The sequence below is a fragment of the Dioscorea cayenensis genome, unplaced genomic scaffold (assembly GCF_009730915.1).
Source record: "Dioscorea cayenensis subsp. rotundata cultivar TDr96_F1 unplaced genomic scaffold, TDr96_F1_v2_PseudoChromosome.rev07_lg8_w22 25.fasta BLBR01000576.1, whole genome shotgun sequence".
Taxonomy (NCBI): domain Eukaryota; kingdom Viridiplantae; phylum Streptophyta; class Magnoliopsida; order Dioscoreales; family Dioscoreaceae; genus Dioscorea; species Dioscorea cayenensis.
Window position 1 is genome coordinate 1 of NW_024086967.1, and position 9,740 is coordinate 9,740.

The 9,740-nt window shown below is 44.8% G+C and overlaps 1 pseudogene; it reads right to left on the bottom strand.

Moving 5' to 3' along the window:
• Window positions 1–6: 6 nt before the first annotated feature.
• Window positions 7–850, bottom strand: LOC120254687 (annotated as a pseudogene).
• Between the last annotated feature and the right edge of the window lie 8,890 nt (window positions 851–9,740).

The window sequence follows — 9,740 nt, forward strand, 5'->3', positions numbered from 1 at the left end:
GGAACTTCTCCGCCCTGCTGGTGATGCCGCCCCCTTCCGCCCGACAGGTGATGGCTGGCGGAACCTTTGATGGGACGATGATGGCTGGTTCCCTTTTGCCACTCTTCTATTCTCTTCTTTGGCCGCGACCAAACTCGGCACCTCGCACTCTGGAAGGCACCGGTGACGAAGACCTTGAACCGGCCCTTCCAAGCGCAGGGGAGGACGGTCTTGAATTCGCCTTCGCCGCGCTGGGGGCAGGGAAGGATTGGTGGTGCTCCGCTCGGCTCCGCTCTTCCTCGTTGATTTAGCCGCCGCTGGAGATGAGAAACGACGTTTAGAGGCGGCAGTGCCGGAGACTGGCGGCATGACTGTGACGTTCTCCCTCGCGGCGAAGACAGTCCTAGTTGCGGGCTTTTCATCGAATGGAGCAGGGGCTGGGGAGCGGGAATCAGGAGCCGGTTGGATGAGGAAGCCATCTGGTCGTGAAGGATCGGAGAGAGCGAGAAGCGGTTCCGGACGGCCGGCGAAGGGGAGAGGTCTGGCCTGGAGGAATGATACGAACACCAGAGGCTCGGGGAACAGGGTGTGCGGGTAGAGCCGAGCGACGTGGACAAGCTGGCCTAGCTGGGAACGGGAGGAGAGGATCGCATCGGCGTCGGGATCGGAAAGGGAGACGTAGGGTGGAGTTAAGGGAATCGGAGAGCTGAAGGTAGAATCCTCTTGCTGGCCAGAGATCATCGGCGCCTCCGGGGACGGGGATAATGCCGATCACCTGGAGGACTGAAGAACGGTGCTCGCCGGCGATCTTGGAGTCGGAGTTCATGGACTGGAGGAGCTTGAGGAGCACGCCTGGCGTGAGGGTCGCCATTGGGGAACGGGAAGAAGGAGGGAATGAAGAATGAGAGAGAGAAGAAGGGGATTTGAGAGGCGGAGGAGCCGTTAGGTGTCCGTTGAGGATTGAGTTTTTTGAATTTCAAATGCCGCGCCATCTGGTTCAACGGCTGGCGCGTCAAGGACCTTTATTAGGTACCTTCATTTCACATGAACAAATTTACTTATTTATTTTTAATTTGAAAGGAAGCAATTTATATTTTATTTTTAGGAAAAATTACTGCTCATCTATAGTGAATTTTCAAAAACTTCCCCAAAAACCCTCCTACTTTTTACACACCCCTTTACGTACCCTTTCCTGATTGGGTTTAACTCCCTTTACCCCCACCGCTCACTTCAAACGTCCATGTTGTGAAACTCCTATTTTTGGCCTTGAAAACTGGTAGAAAAGTTAGCCAACAACATCAGCTGCTCAACCTTTTCGCTTTACGGTCATGGCTTCGATAGACAATACCATGAGTCGCATTACATCTCGCTGTTCTCCTCATTATCATACCCAAATATATAACCTCGCTTTCTCAAACGTAAAACGAAATTGATTTTCAATGGACGGCTCAAGTCGCACTTCATCTTCAAAACGAATCAGAATGATTTTATCGTCGAGGCACAAAGATGTGCCATCATTGCCTTCTCGCTTATTGTCAGAAACAGACACGACTTTGTAAGAACTATCGCTTAAATAACGTTTTAACTATTTGCTATTATCCGCTTTAAATATATTACTAATATGTTTAATAATTATCATATCCGCTTAATACTTGCCCATCTCCGCTTAACATTATCTTTACACGTATAACTATTAATATTAACGTAAATTATCAAAGTCCTCACAGAAACGGAGATCTTTTTCGCTTGATCCGAATCGTGCAAGCGCACGCGCAGCGGCAAGATGTTATGATCCCGCCAAGATAAGAATTAACGACGAGATTAATTTTCATGACGGTAATATAAATATCCGAACACCCGCTCGCTTCATCACCAACGCCGACCACCGTATGCTTAACTTTTTCCTGATACGAAGAGTCACCGCCAGCGGACTTCACACCATAAATAACTGTGAAGAACCCTCCTACGACAACCACTCGCCGTCCCTCATCATCATCCTCCTCCTCCTCCTCCTCCTCGTCCTCCTCTTCCCATGGACAACCACTTATCCGAAAGGATGTTTCGCGAACCTTCTTCCTTATCTCGAGAATCATAGTCCCGAATCACGCAACAAGTTAAACTATCTCCTCGCTAGCGCTAAATGCTCGTCATAATCGCTCGAATGCAGAGGATTCTTCACATGTGGACGACGGGCAAGCAATTGCTTTAGCATTTCGACTTGGGTAAGAAAAAGAAAGTTTTCACGCATTTTCGCGATCGATGGAGGATTCTCTAGAGGAGTGAGATCGTGAAACATCCTTTAAGACATGGGTTGATATTTATCACTCGAGACTTTTCTGCTACCGCTTAAGAACATTACGCCAAAGCATACAACTATTACGCTCGCTGTTTAACTATCGATCTTCGCTTAAGTCCCACTCATGACACATCGATTAATAGTCGCTTTTCATGAATGTGTTTGTTTAACCTTTTTAATGTCAGTACGCAGCAGTTCAAGTTGATGCGCATGTTATGCAACTGGCCATGGAGCATCTCGAACGTATGCACACTTGTTTCTGCTATACGAGGGTCTAGTCGAGAGTGATCCAAAGTCCGAGAGGACGTTGTAAATGTTGTAAATGTCAGAATCTTTTATAAATAAAACGTAAACAAATGTTTTATTTGAATGTGAATCAAATTTAAACGAGACCTAGTAAAACAATGTGAAACAAAAAGAACGCCATTATAAATAGTAGAAAATACGTAAATATGTTTACAAATGTGATAACGGTAGTTTAAGAAAACGTTACTCTTTAAACAATGACAACGGTAAATAGAAAAGTTAAACAATACTCTAGTTACTTTTAAACAACGATAACTGCATGTTTAAGAAAAATACGAAAGATGTTTAAACAATGACCCGTGAGGTACTCCATCTTCAACGCTGACGTCATGAAAAGTATTCAATTTAAACAATAACATATATTTTTAAATCATTAAATCACTTTATTTAAACATTTTACGTATTATTTACATGATATAGACTTTATTTAAACCTAGAATCGTTATGTTAAACACTATATCTATCCCTTTAAACATAAAATACTGTACGTTTAAACAGACATCATGTCGAGCGACGATAATACGTCTTCATCAGCGACAAAGAGTATATATATTTTTACTTTTTCGCTCTTTGGGATGGAGGGAAAAATACCAATCACATCACGCCTAGTCTAACCTCTATGCACTGTCTTCATCACGACAGAATATATATATGTATACACTTTTTTTGTTTGCCTATCTGACTGTTGTTTGTTGTTTACATCTTCTTCTTCTTCTTCTTCTTCTTCTTCTTCTTCTCGCACTTTTTGTTCTTCATTTCATTTGGTTTGTACAATTTGGTTTTCTACCGATATATTACGGAGAGTTTTTGTGGTATCGCTAGATTCAACGAGGAGTGAAGAGTGCTAATGTTCACGGCTCGCACTACTGGGAGTTGGTGTTAATCGAGATATGTGAGTGATGGGGTCTCAAGTTTCTATTGTCGTGTTAAGTTCATCACACCCGCATGGATATAAAACGGTTCGCCCTAATAGAAAACGATGTCGACTTTCCACGGATGTGTCACTGCACTCCATCTTCAAATGTGATGTAGTTGATCTCTGTCGTCGAGATGTAAAATGTGCCATCATCAATCCTAAATGAAACGAGTTTTACTCGTAGAAGTTCCTTCTCTTTTAATTGCTCCAAACTGTTCTGGGTCATTAGTGTTTAAATACGTCTCGCCACTAGTTAAAATCTTGTACTAGTCGCTTACTGCTATTAGTTAACCTGCTATATTTAATTTAACGCTTAAACATCGTCATTATCACTTAAACATTATATTCTCCGCTAACATATTGATCTTTTTTCATTCGACTCAAGTGTCGTGTGAATTCGATTCCAGCGAGTCCTCCAGCTCATCCCCATGTCGACTCTCGACGGCGGATGTCTTTCTTCCCTCGCCGATCATTCTCGCGTGGCTATTTGGATATCGACAACGCTTTGACGCTGTCGAACATTTCGTGGATGTATCAAATCATGCAATCAAAAAGGAATTTTCGACTTCAAATTCATAAAGAACGAAAAACATCGAAGATCGACGGAATGCGTACCGATGGTCACATCATGCCTTCACGATCAAAAGAGTATAACAAAAATACTTTCGATCAAGACAATCAACCCTGCCACACACTACGATGGTGGTGGCATAGGTTCGCGCCGCATCCGAAAGCGCCCAAAAACGGGGTTAGCGACGAGTGATTCGTAAGCTCAAGGACCGCCCCTCGCATAAGGCCATCAACATTCGTAGCGACACATGTTATGTGAACATGGTGTCCACATACCATACAAGTGCTTGGTTAGGAAAAGAGCACGCCCGAGTGGTCCTCGACGCAGCCGACATCTCCGACCCACGATCGCTTGCTTTGTATGTGGATAAGGTGGTCGAGACAACCTTGCAGCTAGCACGCGATCGCGAAAGAGACGCGATCGCTTTAAACGCATTCTTTTCTTTCAAAGCCATGTATGCGGGATTCAAGAGGGTTTGCAGGCGTCAAGTTTCTCGATGGTACCCACCTCCTTGAAAATATCGGGTACACCATCAGCGCCACGTGGAAAGATGGAAAACAATAGGTTTTTCCATCGCCGCCTTTCGTGATAGTCGATAATCCAGACCGACGCCAATCGACTTGGTTCATATCTAAGTTAGGCGATGCTTATACGCAGGATGGAGATTATCATGAGATAATTACCTTCGCTCTGGACGTGTCCAAGGGCCCTAGCTGAGCGCAATCGCAGAGTCTTCCCTTCTTCGCCACACGCACACCGCCTTCGACATTTCGAGGCCAATTTTACGAAAAGCCAAATGCCGACTTGGGAAGGCATCGAGGGAGGAGGCCGGTCTATATGCTTCCGCATTGCGTAGGGCATCCACTACTAAAGATTTCGACGATACCGTGAAATGAACCGGCAGCCACATCACCCAAGCTCATCACTGGGTTGATTCAATAACCTGATACTGACACATTGGTCGAATTATCTCGCTCGGAGCGATCGATCGAGTGAGATGTATTCAAACGTCGCTGAGTCGCTCAATGCTCGATCAAGGAAGCCTCGCCATTTCACAGCGACGAAAATGGTCGACTCTATAAGGTCTCGCGAATGCTGGTTTACACTTAACATTTCAAAGCTAGTTACCCTTTAAACATTCTCAATCTTTGTTTAATTACACTTTTCCGACTTTAAATATTAATCCTTTCGCTTAAATATTTACAATAATGTTTAACCATGTTTACTTAATTATTTAACCATCATCGCCTTTTCGTTTTTAACCTTATTTCGCCGTAGTTCAAGTCGACGCAGCATGTTATGTAAACCCATGCGTGAAAGCAAGCGTAACAAACGGGAGACCCATTTACGCCCGTGCATACATTCAAGGTAGAGATCATCTGTCGAGGACACCAAATCTTCGTCGGGTCGTCATGTGTCGACGATCGCTACGAAGCGATCGACCGACAGGCAGAATCTTCGCAGAGATCTCGCCATCGTAACTTGTTCATGTCGGCAGGTGCAAGTTTTATGGTATCCCTCAGAAACACGCTCATACAGAATAATGCAGCATGCACACCAACGCACATCGATTTATTAGCGGGTACTTCACCGTCGACAATTACAAACCGAGCGCATAAGGAAGCTATATTCCCACACCCGATCGACGACAGCTCGCATTGAAATCGCGAGCTTCGTACATGACCGCTGACGAAGTAGTGTACCGGGCTGCTCTAGACGAAAAGAGGATCGAGTCGCAGCTGCTGATGTCCGCTGAAGTTACATTGCAGCCTGCCGCCATGGATCCGGCCACAATCGACTGATCTTGTAATGAAACTCGCCGACTAGGCATTGTAATGCTTTCGACGATGATGTGGAAACATCGTGAATGATGGGCAACTTTTCATATTTAAACTCTTACTTTTTACAAATCTAATTGAATGTATTTAAACGTAGACATTGTTATTTTTAAACGGATACACCGTAATTTGAAAATATTTCAACCGATGTTTAAACGATATATGGTATATTTAAACAATGAAAAGTGAAATGTACACAATTAGAACGTAAATTAAACAATGAAATGAAACTCGAATGGAATTTAACCTCGACTTTTACAATCAAAAACAAACAAAATTTACATTGAGATATACAAGTCATGCTCTTCAAACACGAAAACAATGAATTGAATGTCCGTGTTTACGCTCGAAAACAAAAATTGACATTGAGATATACAAGACATGTTCTTCGGTCACAAATCTTAACCCGCCATGTGACGACCCCTCTTCGTCATGGACGCACGGCTCCCCTCCTCCTAGCATGCGGGTAACATATCTTAATCTGAGGTAAGGAACGTCTCGTCATGGGTAGCCATAACTTCACCCCAAAGTAATTGCTCGACAAACCGCCGATGATGTACGACGGCGCAATCGACGCCTCCCTGTTTTCGTGCGTGGGGTTTCTGCTCGCCGACGAGTGGGTACTTTGTCAGCCGCCGACTGCAACTCGCATATCGACACACACTGCCGTAATAGATTCCTACATGTCGAGATATGCAAGTTGAGATTAGAATACCGATTTAAATCACCAAACACTATTAATCAAACATAATTAAAGATCTTACCATGTCCAACGCTGTCTTTATCGTACTTCCTGACATGAAGAATAACGCCTGTATTCTTGTTTATCATATGTCGAGGACGACTGACATGGAAGTCGCCATTCATGATTATCGGAGGATGACAATTTGAACTTCATGCAGTATGCAAGCACAAAGATCCCCGACCATAGCCATAATTATTTTCATGTGCGCCATCCCCGCTGACATAAAAAGCGCACGCAGCACGGGTGACGGAGGCGCGCTTCGTAAGGATATGGCTCTTTCGCTCAGACTTTTTGTATAATGACATATGAAGCCGCCCATCACATCATCTCGCGACCATCTCCTTCCCCTCAAGCAGCTAGGTACAATTTGTCCTGGTGGAGGCCGATACAGGCCATTCTTCCACACGATGTCACGAGGTTAAACGATAATGATATAATAAGACTCATATCAGTAAATGTTTAAATGATATTATCAATCGTTAAATGATATTATATATAATTAAACGTTAAGTAGAAAAATTAAATGATAACATAAAAGACATTAAACACCATTAGAAAATCGTAAACACTATAATAAAAACTTTAAACACTATCATAAAAACTTAAGACTTACTCGTCCCATAGAGCAGCTGAGGAAGATCCTCATCAACTCCCCGCCATATTTGTTAAGACGCAGACAAAGCCACCCCATGGGAATAAAAGCTTTTCGAGTCAGTCCCCGTCCCATTGTCGATCGGCCTTGATCATCTCTCTCGCTTTCGCTGGGTCTTCAGGGCATCGCTATCGGACCTTCACTTGTTCAAAGACTAGCAAGATCTTCCTTCACGCGAGGATTTCGATCGCGATAAAAGATCAACCGTGGACACATCCTTACATGGTTGTTCTTGTCGTAGGATTGCTGCCCCGCTCGACGCTGGGACGACGGCGACACATCAACCGCGTACACATCCTTACATGGTTGTATTTGTCAGGGTGGATTGTGTCCCTCGCCTGGTCATGCAGCATCGTTGCCACTACCACGGCCACTCAGCAAATGATTCAACGATCTTCTCAACCGTGGCTACGACGACAAGATCATCGGGAGACACACCTTAGCTTATTCTCGATCCGAAGGATCAGTGTCCATCTTTTGATGCCCCATCTCGCAACTTGCCCACCCGGGTCCATCGATTCATTAAAAGAGAGTCGACGACCTTCTCAACACTGCAACGGCCACATCATCGACTATGTCCTCCAACATCAAAGCCATGTCATCAACGGGCGCTAATCTCGGAATAAAGATCACCGATGGTGTTGCTATCGTTTCATCGTCACCCATGCGGAGACGAGGCAGTGATTGTTCTCCTCTTTTTCGCAAGTCTCTTCGAATGTGGCCGCCTTGAACGACCTTTCCGACGATGTCGCTGCCGCCAAATTCGACGCCTGCTCGTCCCGTGCGTCAGCTTCGAGGGATGGCGCAATGGCCAGAACGGCGCCTCCAGCCTCAACACGAGCGACAAGTCGAGGAAACTCGGCCATCAATATCCGCACGCCTCGCATAAGAGTTGCAAAGCTACATTCGCTTAATGTCGCCGGCGCACGCCATGGCTCGGTGGCCGCCACAATCGGGGACCGGCCGCTTGCCGTGGTAGGGGTTGTTGCACCGCCGGGGTGGGGGAGGCTCTCCCATGGCCGAGGATGCAAGGGCTGCAGTGGGTCGGAAGTAGGAGAATCAAGGCCGAGCGCAAGACCATGTAGGTCGCCTCCTCATCCCCGCCTCGAGCAAGCTGTTCCCTGAGCAATAGCATCCATCCGCTTATTGCCCCAATAAATATTTCTTCTTCAAAGATTCGCTGAACCACATTTTCAGAAACTAACATATGTAAAACCAAACAATGTCGATAAATCATTCATTTTAAAACTCAGAAAAACTATATTTAAACAGTATCGTTATATATTTAAACATTATAGAATATATTTAAACGGAGAACAAAAATATTTAAACCAAGATGTAATAAGTTTTTAAACGGCAAAATGCTAAAGTTAAACACTAAATAATATGTTTAAACATTAAAGACTTATGTTAAACATCGTCTACGATTTATTACCTCTTTTCCCATCGAGCGACGACAAGTCGGTTTCTATCGCCGTCATTTCCTCAAGTACTTTCACCGTAGCACGAAAGATCCTGGGACCTCGCTAAAGCGACTTTTCTTCCCTCGCTCCGCCACCAAAAACCGGTTGCGCGACCCTAGCAAACCCTTAACGCATCTCGGTTGGTCTCTTCCCACAAGATCTATCTCGCAGACCCCGGGCGGCCACTTGGGGAATATCCTCCATAAGCCACTTTCAGGCCGCTCGCGCCCACGCCAGACGCCTCCCATGGTCGGTAGATCATCGACGTAATCAACCCATCCAGCCTCGAACCGAGCATGATGTATTTGGGAAGAGGATCTGCACTCTATAAGGTACACCATCGTGAGTTTGACAAAAATTATCTTCTTCTCCCTCCGTCGAACAAGTTACACCAAAATGCTCTTGACGGAGTCTCCGCGCTCTCGAGGTTTTTGATAAATACCGCCTTCAACGCCGAGCCGGTCTTCTTCTTCGAAACACGATCAGCGCCGCCATCGCAATGCGCACTCAAGAACGAGGGTCACATCCTCGAGGCCTAAAAACTCAAAGCAGTTTTCCCCGATCCTCGAATTTATCGGGTGCGACCATCGCATCTTTGCAAAAGAGAATCAAGAAGGGTCCTCTCTTGGTATATAGCTTCCAACTCAAATAACACGCAAATCGTCCCTTCGAATAATCTCCCAGGTCGAGGGGTTATGTTATCTTTCAATTCACCTAAGGTCTCCACAACCGTGCCAAATAGCATCGCCCATTAACTAGGTCGACCGCCATAATCACAAGCCTCACATAATAACAACACATTCAACACGCAAGATTGACAAAAGTTTAAGCGGAAATATAAGGTTTTAAACCAGTAACCTCTCGCTTATTAAATAGAGATATCAAATGTTAAACGAGACCCATTTTTCTTAAACGAGACTGAAATACTTAAACAGAGACAACAAATTTTTAAATCAGAATATCTCATTTCTAAA